Source organism: Lolium rigidum, chromosome 7 (genome assembly GCF_022539505.1).
Source record: "Lolium rigidum isolate FL_2022 chromosome 7, APGP_CSIRO_Lrig_0.1, whole genome shotgun sequence".
NCBI lineage: Eukaryota > Viridiplantae > Streptophyta > Magnoliopsida > Poales > Poaceae > Lolium > Lolium rigidum.
The window spans coordinates 12,665,931-12,678,883 of NC_061514.1; the positions used below are offsets into that span (position 1 = coordinate 12,665,931).

At 49.7% G+C, this 12,953-nt stretch overlaps 1 pseudogene; it reads right to left on the bottom strand.

Annotated features, from left to right (window-relative positions):
• Positions 1-1,013: 1,013 nt before the first annotated feature.
• Positions 1,014-11,492, bottom strand: LOC124670910 (annotated as a pseudogene).
• Between the last annotated feature and the right edge of the window lie 1,461 nt (positions 11,493-12,953).

Here is a 12,953-nt window from a genome sequence, read left to right on the forward strand (position 1 = left end):
CTGCATCAATATGATGCACACGGCTTCCTTATTGTAGAGTTTAAAGTTTATAGTAGATTACATCATAGAGTTGCTACATGAATCAACCAACTGAACACCGGAAAAAGTAGTCGTTTAAACATCATTGATTCTAAGATGTTGGCGCCAACCACCCTGATTGAAAATAGCCCGAACGACCGCAATCAACCGAGTGCAACCAGAGTCCATATGTTCCCGCTGCTCCACAGGAAGAAGGAAACACCATATGTAGATCCAATACAAAGCCCTGTAAATGGCCTGCACAAAATTTGGGACCGATATCTTGCTAAAAACCACATCGTTTCGATAATTCCATATTGCCCAAACCAATGCACAAACTCCAACTCGAATTCGAGCCTTAACAATACGATCTATCCCATTAAGCTAATTCTCAAACATATTGGTTATATTGGCCGGTGGTGCAATGTTAAAAGTAAAATGAACAACTCTTCATACACATTTGACAAAAGGGACGAGAAATAAAAAGATTAATAACCGTTTCTTGAGCATCACAAAAAACACATTTCGTGCACCCATTGCAGTTCCTTTTTGCTAAGCTATCTTTTGTTAGAATTATTTTTTTATTATTAAGAAACCACATAAAAACCTTAATTTTCAAAGGTACTTTTAGCTTCCAAAGATATTTTCGTAAAAATCTAGTATGCCCATTCATATAGTCTGCATACATATGCTTTACAGAAAATACTCCAAAAGTGGTTAGGCGCCATGAAAATTTATCCGGTTCATTTACCAAATTAATCTCCATCAATCTTTCTACCAAATTCAGCCACAAAGCCAATTATCTCTTGTAAAAGCCCACCGGAAAGTAATATTCAGCGGCAAATGCGATAAAACATTAGCAACAGTAACATCCTTATGCCTTTCAATGTTAAAGAGAGATGCATATTGTATAGAAAGCGGTTAATCGCGATCACTTTGGCATACAGCGCCTCCCTGATATGGATCCACAAATGTATCGTACGTTTGTCTCCCGGTCACTGGTATGGGTTCCTGAACGCTTGAGGAGGTCTGGGATGTCGTAGGCGAGCATGTCGTCACACCCTGCACCATCTTGGGCCGCAGCCGCTCGAACCGGTCGAAGTTGTAGGTGGGGAAGTCGCCGACGGGGAGGTGCATCTCCTTCTGAACCTTGGCGAACTGCTCGTCGGGGGTCTCCAGCAGCTTCTGCTGCGCCTTGGCCATGTGCGCGTGCACCTTCGCCGAACGAGCACGCTTCACAAACTCGTTGATCTGCCAACAAAAATGTTGCAAAATTTCTTGGTTTCAACTGGAGTACCGAGACTTTTCTGAACATTGGCGAAAATAATGCCTGTTCATGCTGACTGATCGGCTTGCTTACCCGGCGGTCGCAAGCCTTCTTCGGGATGTCGTTCAGGTCGGAGAGCAAGTCCTCCTGCTCTTTCTCTCTCAAACAGCTCCATGCCCAGCGGCCCGGCCGCCGTCTCCCGGATCGGCTTGTCGTTGAACGATCTACAAACAAAGATAGTTTAGTGTAATCATCATCATTGAATATGCTGCGTAATTAAATAACACTACTACATCAGATCGATTAGTGAGTTGTACAGACACACGCATGACCTCTGGCGTGTTCAGGACTTTGCCCAGCGACCATAGCAGCGCTCCGTAGACTCTCATCAGCTGCAAATATATTCAACAAAACAAAAACAGAAGTTGTCAATTTGCTCACAATCTACGTGGATAGATACCATATGTGCTGCTGCCACTTGCCATGCGAAAACCTTCATAAATAACATATGCATAAATCTGATCTCACCTCAAGCATCAGCTGCTTTGAAATATCTTAATTAGATATTCAGTGATCTAGCACTAAGATATGACACCTTCAAGGGGTATAAATATGTACATTATTTGCTTATTTGCTTTCGCTTTTAGGTATCTGTTGCCTTCGATCAGCTTAGTTATTCTATTTGCTGCCACTTGGGATATGAAAACTCCAACCCCGATGTTTTCAGGAATAAAGGAATATGCTCAAATATTGAGGGAGGCATGGCAATAGGCAGGCGCATTCACCTGCTGCACGTCAACTTGGTCTGCTTTGTTGAGGACTATCCATATCTTGTCGTCGTGTCCACGTAGCGACCCGATTACACACTTGAACTCGTCGCTGATGTCGAGCTTATGGGGATCAAATAGGAGAAGGATCAGGTCACACTTGGCCGCGAACCATGATGTAACTCCGGTGGAGTCGTAGCTGCGCTGGGTTCCCCTGATAAAACTCCAGGAGTGTCCACGAAGGTAATGTGATCCAATAACTGGAGAAAGAAGATGAAGCTGATTATTATATAGTTTCTCTAATATAAAAAAATAGTGAAGAAATACTCGGAAAGTACCATGTGCACATGAGCACAAGTGCTCCTTGAACTTTTGGATTTTTGAAAATTTTCAAAACCTTGCTCTTTTATGTTTTCAAAAATTATGGCATTAAATATGTAGATAGATTTAGACACGAGGAGTGTAGTCAAAAAAGTCCCATTAAAAAATACTTTGTATTTTGGAAAATACTGTTGCGGTCAGAAACTCACCGGCGAGCAGCGACGGGCAACACAGTAGAGCCGGGAGGCTCCCAGGACTGCGGCTGGCCCTGGTCCCTCCGAGCGACGGCCCGCAAAGACTCGGCACGCACGTCCGATGCTCGGTGCAAGGGCGTGCCACCCGACCTATACCCGGTCGTGAAGGTGTTGGATGTGCCTCGCTTAGTTTCGCATGGCATACACGTAAACATTAAATACGAGCCTCGATCGGCTCTCAGGTTGTCCCGTGAATCGGCTCAAGGAGCCGATCCACCCATGATCCGTACGAGGTGTACGAATATATGGTGGTCCTCGCTTGATCAAAATAAAGCTAAAACGACCTACTACGATTTAGGGTTTTCACCACATAATCGGAACATCATACTCGTGATTGAGCCTCGGCGGCCACGCACGGTGATCGTAAACCGACCCTAGACAAGGCCTAAAAACCAACATGAAGTTGATCCCCGGAACATCCCTGTCTAGGGCTAGCAAACTACACCCTACGCGCCACTCGGATCCTTCAACCCGTTTGTAAGGCCTAACTATGCAGATATTGAACTAATCCTTGAAGAACAAGGAGCAATCATAACGGATCGGATCTACTAAATAATGATCAAGCGGGGTGCCGCCCTTACACCTAAGATAGGTGTAAGGGCGGCTAGACGTCTAAGGGTTGCATGGACGAAAGCATGTCATACGATGAAGCAATGCTAACCCTAACACATCTACGATAACTACGTTGCTCGCCATCAACAAGGCTTCAGCACGAGCAACGCATGAGCAATGAATAAACGTGTACTGCCTAGATCGCAAGATGCGATCTAGGCAGCATGATGCTTACCCGGAAGAAACCCTCGAGACAAGGGAGTTGGCGATGCGCCTAGATTGGTTTGTGGTGAACGTGATTGTTGTTTATTTCATAAACCCTAGATACATATTTATAGTCCGTAGACTTTCTAACGTGGGAATAATCCCAACCGGGCACGAGCCAAACTCTATCTAATCGACACGTATCCTACTATATCACAGATACACGGGCAAACTAGCCCAAACTTTGCATATAAGGCCGATTCATGTATTCCTTCATGTATATCCTTCAAGCCCATCTCCAATCGCGGCCCACCTTTGATCCGGTCAAATTCTGGTGATAACACATGCCCCCCTGGTTTTGGAAATGACAATTCCAAAATCACTCTACTTTTTCTTCGTCGGGTCATGTCGTGGCAGAGCAGAACCGTCGCAGTATCCTTCATCATGATGCCTTGCCTCTTCCACTTCTCCGCGTGACCTGGCAATTTTTTTTTGTTGGGCACCACTTCCTCGGAAACTGCCGTGGCATTGAATCTCCACTATATCCCCTTTTATTTAACCGCTCCAAACAGTTTGCTTCTTCATCCCCTTCGCATTAGCACTCCAAAAGCCCTCCCGCGCCACCATGTCTTCTTCCTCCTCCGCCTCATCGGGTCTTTCCACCCAATCCTCCTCCTCCCGCGAGCCGACGCCGGAGTGGGACCCGGAGGAGGCCCATGCGGCCAACATCCGCCGCGCCATCGAAGCCGGGGAGGAGTCCAGTCATGACTTCTCCGTCCGGTCTGAGGACGACAAGTCCTCGACCGACGGGGAAAGTGACCTCCGCTTCCTTGCCGACAGGGAAACGGAGGAGGAGAGCGATGACGATCGCTTCTCCTGGGATGACTTCACCTCCTCCGAGGAGGAGGAGGAGGAGGACGACGACACCTCCTCCGACGAACCGCCGGCCAAGCGCTTCTGCCCCTGGCCGGGGAACCTCAGCGACTTCGACAGCGACGACGACGACGCTGACGAGGAGGACGAGGACAATGAGGGCCCTGCCGGCGGCCGCTGCAGCAGCGACTACGAGCCCGCCGGGAGTAGCGCCGACGGCGACGACGGCGACAACGAGGGCAGCGACGGCCCGTAGATAGGACCCTTAGCATAGGATCAGTAGTAGTAGATGGGGCAATGTATCCCCTAGTACTTCCTTTTGAGAGCAATCAGCTCTTTATGTAAGAAATCCTGTTTATCAATGAAGAATTTCCCCCAATTTGATTTTGCCGATTTCCTTTAAGCTAATTTAGCCGATTTCCCCTCATACTGACTTTGCCGATTGTCCACTTAGCCAATGCTCAATGAGCCGATGGCAACGCATCGGTCTTTCACAATCTATCCTTCAACTCTTCGACTGATGACTTTGAGATCTGGTGGATAATGTAGAAGACCCCTTGCCTTCAAGAGAGCCCTTAAATTCCTCCCACCAGCTCCAGTGATCCTCTTCTGCAAGAACTCACCATCTTTGAAGAAGGTTGCGACGCAGGACCAACCGATGACACCCCAATCGGCTTCTAAAAACAGAGCATCTACCAGGTCAGCTGCCCCCCGAGCCTCAGTCAAGGCGAGAATAGCGGTGAGGACGCACAGTTCAGACAAATGGACCCAAGCTCGAGCAAATCTGAGAAATCCACCACGCAGAGCCAACCAGACTTGCCACCATTGGCCTCACTACTGAACTGGCGACCTTGCGCAAAGAGTTGGAGGTTCTCGTAGAGAAGGTTCGGGCAACGAAATCAGCTCATCGTTCACTCCCTCAAGGAAGAAGGCCTCGAAGCTGAACTGAAGGCCGACTTGGTCGAAATCCGCGTCTTGAACACGCAGCTGGTAGATCTTGTGTAATTTGTACTAGAGTCGATGGTTGTGCATCGGCTTTGTTCCTTAGTTCTAAAGTCGATGTCCGTGCATCGGCTGTACATCGTGAGAAATTTTTTTTTTACTGGCCGATTTTTCTATCGGCCCCCAATACTTTTTCCTGCACATGTATCGCACATGTTCATCTGATTAGGTGCCCCCCGAGTCGATTCTGCCAGGTAACTGCGGATATCGGCTCTGTAGTTAGCCAAGGCACCGTATTTGAACGTCGACTCCGTTAGGACCAATGTTGACTTCTTCCAGCTCATCAGCCGACGTAAAACCGTTGCCCATTAGATCGACGTTGAACATAGGCGGAACGTATGGTGAAGATAATTTTGGCCGATTGTCTGGAATCGGCCTCCATGTTGATTGAATCGCTCAATGAAGGTTTTGCAATGTTTGTCCATAGATCTTTGGGGCCGATCACAAGGATCGGCCTCGCCACGTTCATCCATAGATTTGTTCTTGCTAAACGGTCGGGCCGGTGGATAAGACCAGCCTAACCCCGTCCTTCGTGACGTCGATGCGCTCGCGATCGTTCAAATTGATGCCCGAGAGTGGCTCTTGGCCTGTTGTCTCCCAAACGTTCATGCCAGCCGTTGAAATCGCGGCTGAATCATCTGCGTGGATGACCTCTACTTCATCTCCATCCCACTGTATCAAGCATTGGTGCATCGTGGATGGAATGCAACAGTTGGCGTGGATCCAATCTCTCCCTAGCAGGACAGTATAGGTGCTCTTGCTATCGACAATAAAGAACGTCGTAGGGATGGTTTTCCTTCCTACGGTCAGATCCACGTTCAGAACACCTTGTGCGTCAGATGCTTGGCCGTTGAAATCGCTCAATGTAACGTTGGTCTTGATCAGATCCGAGCTAGAGCGTCCCAACCGACGAAGCATGGAGTAAGGCATAATGTTGACTGCCGCTCCGGTGTCCACCAACATCTTGTTGACAGGCTGCCCATTGATATAGCCTCGCAAGTACAAGGCCTTCAGGTGTCTGTAGCTTCTTTCTCGTGGCTTCTCAAAGATAACCGGCCGTGGGCCGCAGATCAAGTTGCGCCACAGGTGCTTCGTCTAATCTCGGAGCACTAAACTCCGTCGGAAGGATGAACACCATGTTTGTGCCAGCCGATGTCTCATCATCGGCTTTCTTTTGTCTGGGGCTCCACTCTTTCCTTTGTGGCCGACCTTCTTCGTCCAGGGTTTGCTGAATTTTCGCGGCCAGATCAGACCGCGCCTTCCTTAACGTGCGCAGGTATAACCTTTCGGCTTCCTCCAAACCACGTAGTCGCTGAACCCTACGCATTTGGGAACGGCTGAGTCCATCAGGGCACCACCTTGGCTGGTGGTACTTATCTTCTTCTTCTTCATCATCGTCTTCTAACTCCTCGAGATCTTCTACCCGAGAGGACTCAGCATGTTTGTTCCGAGGCGGGAGAGGCCCTAGACGTTTGAACACGGACACGTTAGCTGCATCCTTCTTCTTTTGTCTACATTCTCGGGCGGTTGCCGATTGTAGGCAATCGGCTCATTCCCGAATCCCAGCAGTAGTACCGAAGAAGGGACAGTCCAAGTGCCTATCCACGTCGTCTTGCTCTCTCGACTTTTCCTTGGCGTGGCGCTCATATCTCTCCTCATTGCGATCATGCCGACGATGTCTCCTGGCGTCCCTAGCCAGACGATTTCTTTCGTCCTCGCTGTTGTATCGTCGGCGTCAGTCGTATTGACTCACATATTTGTTGAGGAGGTGATCGCAGAGAGGTCGCCGATATCGCACATTCCTCACTTCTCCTCTCGTGATGTAGCGCTTGCCATCGTGCCGGAGCCGATCGCGTGGAACGGCTTCCTTCGTGTCATTGCTATGAGAGCAGCTGCCCTCGTCTCCGTTCTTACCGCAGTGGTGCCCGGGTCCTACCATGTTGATGTTGAACGAGAATCTTGGCCGGCACCCTCCGGGGTAAGTGCACTCCACCGAGGTTAACGACGGGGAAGGGGTGTGTGTCGACCTTCATGGCGTACTGGCTGAAAATTAGACGCCCTTGTTCTATCGCCATTTGGACCTCGCCGCCGCCACACCCGCCGAGTCGTTGGTGGCATGGGTGAACGTGTTATGCCACTTGCGGTATGGCTTTCCGTTCAGCTCTCGCGCCGTGGGGATCTTGTGGCCTTCGGGTACCTTTAGCTGTTTCTCCTTAAGTAAGAGGTCAAAAATTTGCTCAGCTTTGGTCACGTCGAAGTCAAACCCTCTTGGAGGACCTTGTGGCTTAACCCACTTGCAGGACACGGGGCTTGCCCCCGAGTCCATTCAGCCCACCGCTACCTCTTGATCTCCCGCAGAGCCTTCGTCTTCATCCGCCTCAACCAGGACCACCGCACGTTTGAATTTATCCCGGTAAACATCCGGGTGGCGCTGCTCATATGATGACAGCCTTCGCACCATGTGCGCCGTTGAAGGGTACTCGCTTGGGAGGCCACGTCCTTGATCGGTGATGCGAGACCCACCACCGCCAACTCGATCGCTTCTTTTCAGCTCACACGAGCCGAATAGCATCGGTTCCTAACGGTTCCGAAGCGCTGGATGTATTCTGACACCGTTTCTCCGCGCTTCTGTCGCACTTGTGCTAGATCGGCAATGCCGCTCTCGGAAGCCTCGAGTGATACCGCATGTGGAACCGCTCCTCCAACCGCTTCCAAGTCCGGATTGAGTCCGGTGGCAGCGATGTGTACCACCCGAAAGCCGATCCCGTGAGGGATCGTGCGAAAAACCTCACACGCAGCTCATCCGATGCCGAGATCGTGCCCACTGTGCCAAATATCGGCTCACATGCTCGATTGAGCCGGAACCATCCGATCCACTAAATTTGGAGAATTCAGGGAGCCGATATTTGGGTGGAAGTGGGATCAATTCGTACTCGTTGGGGTACGGCTTGGAATAACCGATTGCCCTCCTTTTCGGCACCATGCCGAACTCGGTCTCTCAAGATGGTATCGATCCGATCCGCGGTGCCGGGCCGCAGGAGTTGAACTCTGAAGATTCGCCGGAGTGGCATACTTAGCCAGCCACGCTTGCTTCTCAAGCTCTGAGCCAACTGCAGGAGTTGGGCTCTGGAAGTTTATCGGGGTGGCGTACTTAGCTAGCCACGTCTGCTTCTCAAGATTTGTCCCCGAAGTTCCTCCCCGTTGTTTCGAAGTCCCCGTCGTTGCGATCCGGTTTGTGAGTGCCCGATCCATCGCAGTCCGGCACGTATGTGCACGTGTATCCGTGAGGGATCTCCTTAGGCGCCTCATGCAAGAACCGGTAGTCACTAGGGTCACCACCGATCTTGTAGACGACGTATGCCGGTGAACTCGGCACTTCGGCGCTGCCAACGCGAATGGCAGCGGTGGTCGGGACTCGGAGTGGCATCTCTCCTTGGTGAGTCCCTAGAGCTGGTCCTGACGGAGAGTACTGATGCCTCATGATTTCCTGGATCACCCGAAGAGCGACACGCTCCAAAGTGTTCACCAGGCTCTCAGAATGGCGGTGCAACGAATGAGCTACCATGAAGTTAATCTCCTGACGCAGACCTGGTGCGTTCTTCTGACGGGGCGGACAGGTCCACTCCATCGAGCGCGCCTTCAGGTGAGAACCCTTTCCACCTCGATGCCGTGTGAGCGGGTTCTCGTGAAAAGAGCCGATGAGGTCGGCTTCGAGGATTGCTTTGACCTCGTCATACTTCTTCTTGAGTTCCTCGGTCGGATCCTTGTACGTGATCGGAGTGCCTTCCGCCATCTCGGATGTAGATGGCGATGCGGTTGATGTCGAAGATTGTCCCACCGGGCGTGCCGAATGTGTTGCGGTCAGAAACCCACCGGCGAGCAGCGACGGGCAACACAAGAGAGCCGGGAGGCTCCCGGGACCGCGGGCCGGCCCCGGTCCCTCCGAGCGACGGCCCGCAAAGACTCGGCACGCACGTCCGATGCCGGTGCAAGGGCGTGCCACCTGACCTATACCCGGTCGGGAAGGTGTTGGATGTGCCTCGCTTAGTTTCTCGCATGGCATACACGTAAACATTAAATACGAGCCTCGATCGGCTCTCGAGTTGTCCCGTGAATCGGCTCAAGGAGCCGATCCACCCATGATCCGTACGAGGTGTACGAATATATGGTGGTCCTGCTTGATCAAAATAAAGCTAAAACGACCTACTACGATTTAGGGTTTTCACCACATAATCGGAATATCCTACTCGTGATTGAGCTCGGCGGCCACGCACGGTGATCGTAAACCGACCCTAGACAAGGCCTAAAAACCAACATGAAGTTGATCCCCGAACATCCTCGTCTAGGGCTAGCAAACTACACCCTACGCGCCACCGGATCCTTCAACCCGTTTGTAAGGCCTAACTATGCAGATATTAAACTAATCCTTGAAGAACAAGGAGCAATCATAACGGATCGGATCTACTAAATAATGATCAAGCGGGGTGCCGCCCTTACACCTAAGATAGGTGTAAGGGCGGCTAGACGTCTAAGGGTTGCATGGACGAAAGCATGTGATACGATGAAGCAATGCTAACCCTAACACATCTACGATAACTACGTTGCTCGCCATCAACAAGGCTTCAGCACGAGCAACGCATGAGCAACGAATAAACGTGTACTGATGCGATCTAGGCAGCATGATGCTTACCCGGAAGAAACCCTCGAGACAAGGGAGTTGGCGATGCGCCTAGATTGGTTTGTGGTGAACGTGATTGTTGTTTATTTCATAAACCCTAGATACATATTTATAGTCCGTAGACTTTCTAACGTGGGAATAATCCCAACCGGGCACGAGCCAAACTCTATCTAATCGACACGTATCCTACTATATTACAGATACACGGGCAAACTAGCCCAAACTTTGCATATAAGGCCGATTCATGTATTCTTTCCATGTATATCCTTCAAGCCCATCTCCAATCGCGGCCCACCTCTGATCCGGTCAAATTCTGGTGATAACAAATACAAAAAAGACAAATTTCTGACTATAAATAGTAGTACACTAGTACGTATATTTTGTCAGTGTACTGTCAGAAATTTGTCTTTTTTGCATCTCCAAAAATATAATGTATTTTTTGACGAGACTTTTTTGATTCCAATCCTCGTATACACATCTATCTACATATTTAATATCATAATTTTTGAAAGCAGAGAAATATGAGAATCTGAAATTTTCAAAATCCAAAAGTGAAGGGAGCACTGACTCCCATGTGCACAAAATCCTTGTCCAGAAATACTCGGTGGAAGAGAACATATACTGGATGAGGCATTTGAGAGCACTCAAACTTCGATAAAAATGCAGTTAAAAACGATGACAAGCCACCCTATGGCATGTCAGCTTGCTCTGCAATTGTGTTCCCAGGAATGCATCTTTCAACTGGTCCAGACTGCAGAGGTTGAAAAATGTATCATCAAAATTGGAATGGAACCTATGTACTGGACTAAATTATGCAAAGTGGCATTAACCAATGTTAGGCAGGGAGTGACATTGACATCTCCATAGAGAACTTACGGTAATAACAACAAATCTGTCGGTTGTAGGCTCTGGTCCAATATGGGCACCTAAAGAAGTAAGAGCAAGTCCAACAACATTTCTACATTTTCTCCTCTATATCTTCATGTAGGGGGCACACTTAAAAAGATTCATCCCCTATATTTGTTTTCTTTCCAACAACTCCCCTATGATTCCTTCCCAATGTCATATTTACATGTATTTTAATAATGTAGAGTCCACATGTAAGATTTATAACAAGACATAAACATGGGTTGGGCATGTATAGGAGACAACTCCATAACCCCAATGCATAGGGGACGAGAGGGGTTGAGTTGAGGACACCAATATTTAGGGGAGGCTATAGGGGAGCTGTTGGAGCCATGTTTTTTCTTCTTTCTTCCTTATGTTTGCTATAGGGGTGGTTATAAGGGTGTTGTTGGACTTGCTCTAATATCAGGGTCTTCTTCTTAAGCTGGACTTCGAGAAAGCTTATGACAGGTTCAATCTGGGATTTCATGAGGAAAGGGATTCTCAGCGACGGTGGTGCACCGTCTGATGCAATTGGTGACTGGGGGACAGACTGCGGTAAATGTCAACGGGGAAATTGGCCCTTACTTTCGAAACGCGAGGGGCGTGCGCCAGGGGGGTTCGCTCTCACCTATTCTGTTCGACTTCATGGCATATTTGTTGGCAGCCATCCTCTCGAGGGCCAATGAGGCGGGACACATACAGGGAGTAGTGCCGCACCTCATTCCAGGAGGAGTTACCCACCTTCAGTATGCAGATGACACGATGATTATGATTGAACCTTCACAATTGGGAATCGCAAACCTAAAGTTCATCCTCTTGTGCATTGAGAATATGTCGGGGCTCAAGATTAACTTCAACAAGAGTGGATCCATTGTGACATGGGTCTCAAAGGATGAGCAAAGTACGGTGGCTGATGCGCTCAATTGCAAGCTAGGGAGCTTTCCATTTCGTTACCTAGGCCTCTCGGTGAGCGACAAGAGGCTGACGGTAGCGGACTGGTCCTCTCTGACAGAGAAGGTTGGGCACAGGGTCGATCCCTGGCAGGGCCTCTTCCTGGCATCGGCTGGTAGACTTGAACTGATGAACTCTTGTCTCTCGAGTCTTTCGATGTTCACTATGGGCCTATACCTTCTCTACGATTCAACGCACGGGGCGATGAACACCTCGAGGAGCCGATTCTTCTGCGAAGGAGTCGGTAACAAACACAAATACCATATGGTGGACTGGGCTACGGTGTGTAGACCTAAGGAGGATGGAGGGTTGGGAATCCTTCATACGAAGAACATGAACATTGCTCTTATGGTAGGCTGGATTTGGAAGCTTTACCAAAATGCGGAAGGTCTATGGGCGGACCTCCTAAGAGCCACGTACCTGAGCAACAATGACTTGTTCTCCCTGTTGGTACCGACTAAAAGATCCCAATTCTAGAAGACGATCCAGAAGCTCAAATGGTACTTCAAGCTTAGGGCTAAGCATCTCGTACATGAAGGGAGAAGGACATATTTCTAGTTGGACTGGTGGACGGGGAGGGCCCCTTTACATCTGATGTTCCCGCGTCTATTTGCCTACTGTGACAACCACTTCGCTACGGTGGCTGGGGTTAGGACGGAAGGGGGTGGCACATCAGGTTCCGCCAGACATTTGGTACGGCGGAGGTGGTAGAATGGGAGAATCTCTGCAAGATTTTCGATCTACACCCCCACTCCACGGGGGAGGACCAGGTCTCTTGGGCCCTGGAGCCGTCCGGGTTTTTTCTCTACAAACTCCTTGTACCTTCGCATGTCGCAAGGGGCGACAGTCACATTCTTTAAGGAGGTGTGGGCTACTAGGGTTCCCCCGAAGATCGAGTGTTTCTTTGGCAGCTCATTAGGGTGAGGCTTCCGTCGACTGAACATGTGGCCAATGGCCCCTCTGACGGGAGTTGCGCGATGTGTGGCGTGCTGGAGGATTGTGACCACATTTTCTTCAACTGCCACCTCGCGAGATTTCTGTGGGCGGGAGTTAGGGAACTCCTCTCATGTAATTGGAATCCGGCAGGGGTCGGGGATTTCATCTCCTTAGTGCAAGGCCTGTCCGGGCCCTCGCGTAGGCTAGCTTGGTATGCCTTTGTGGCGTTAGGTTGGATGCTT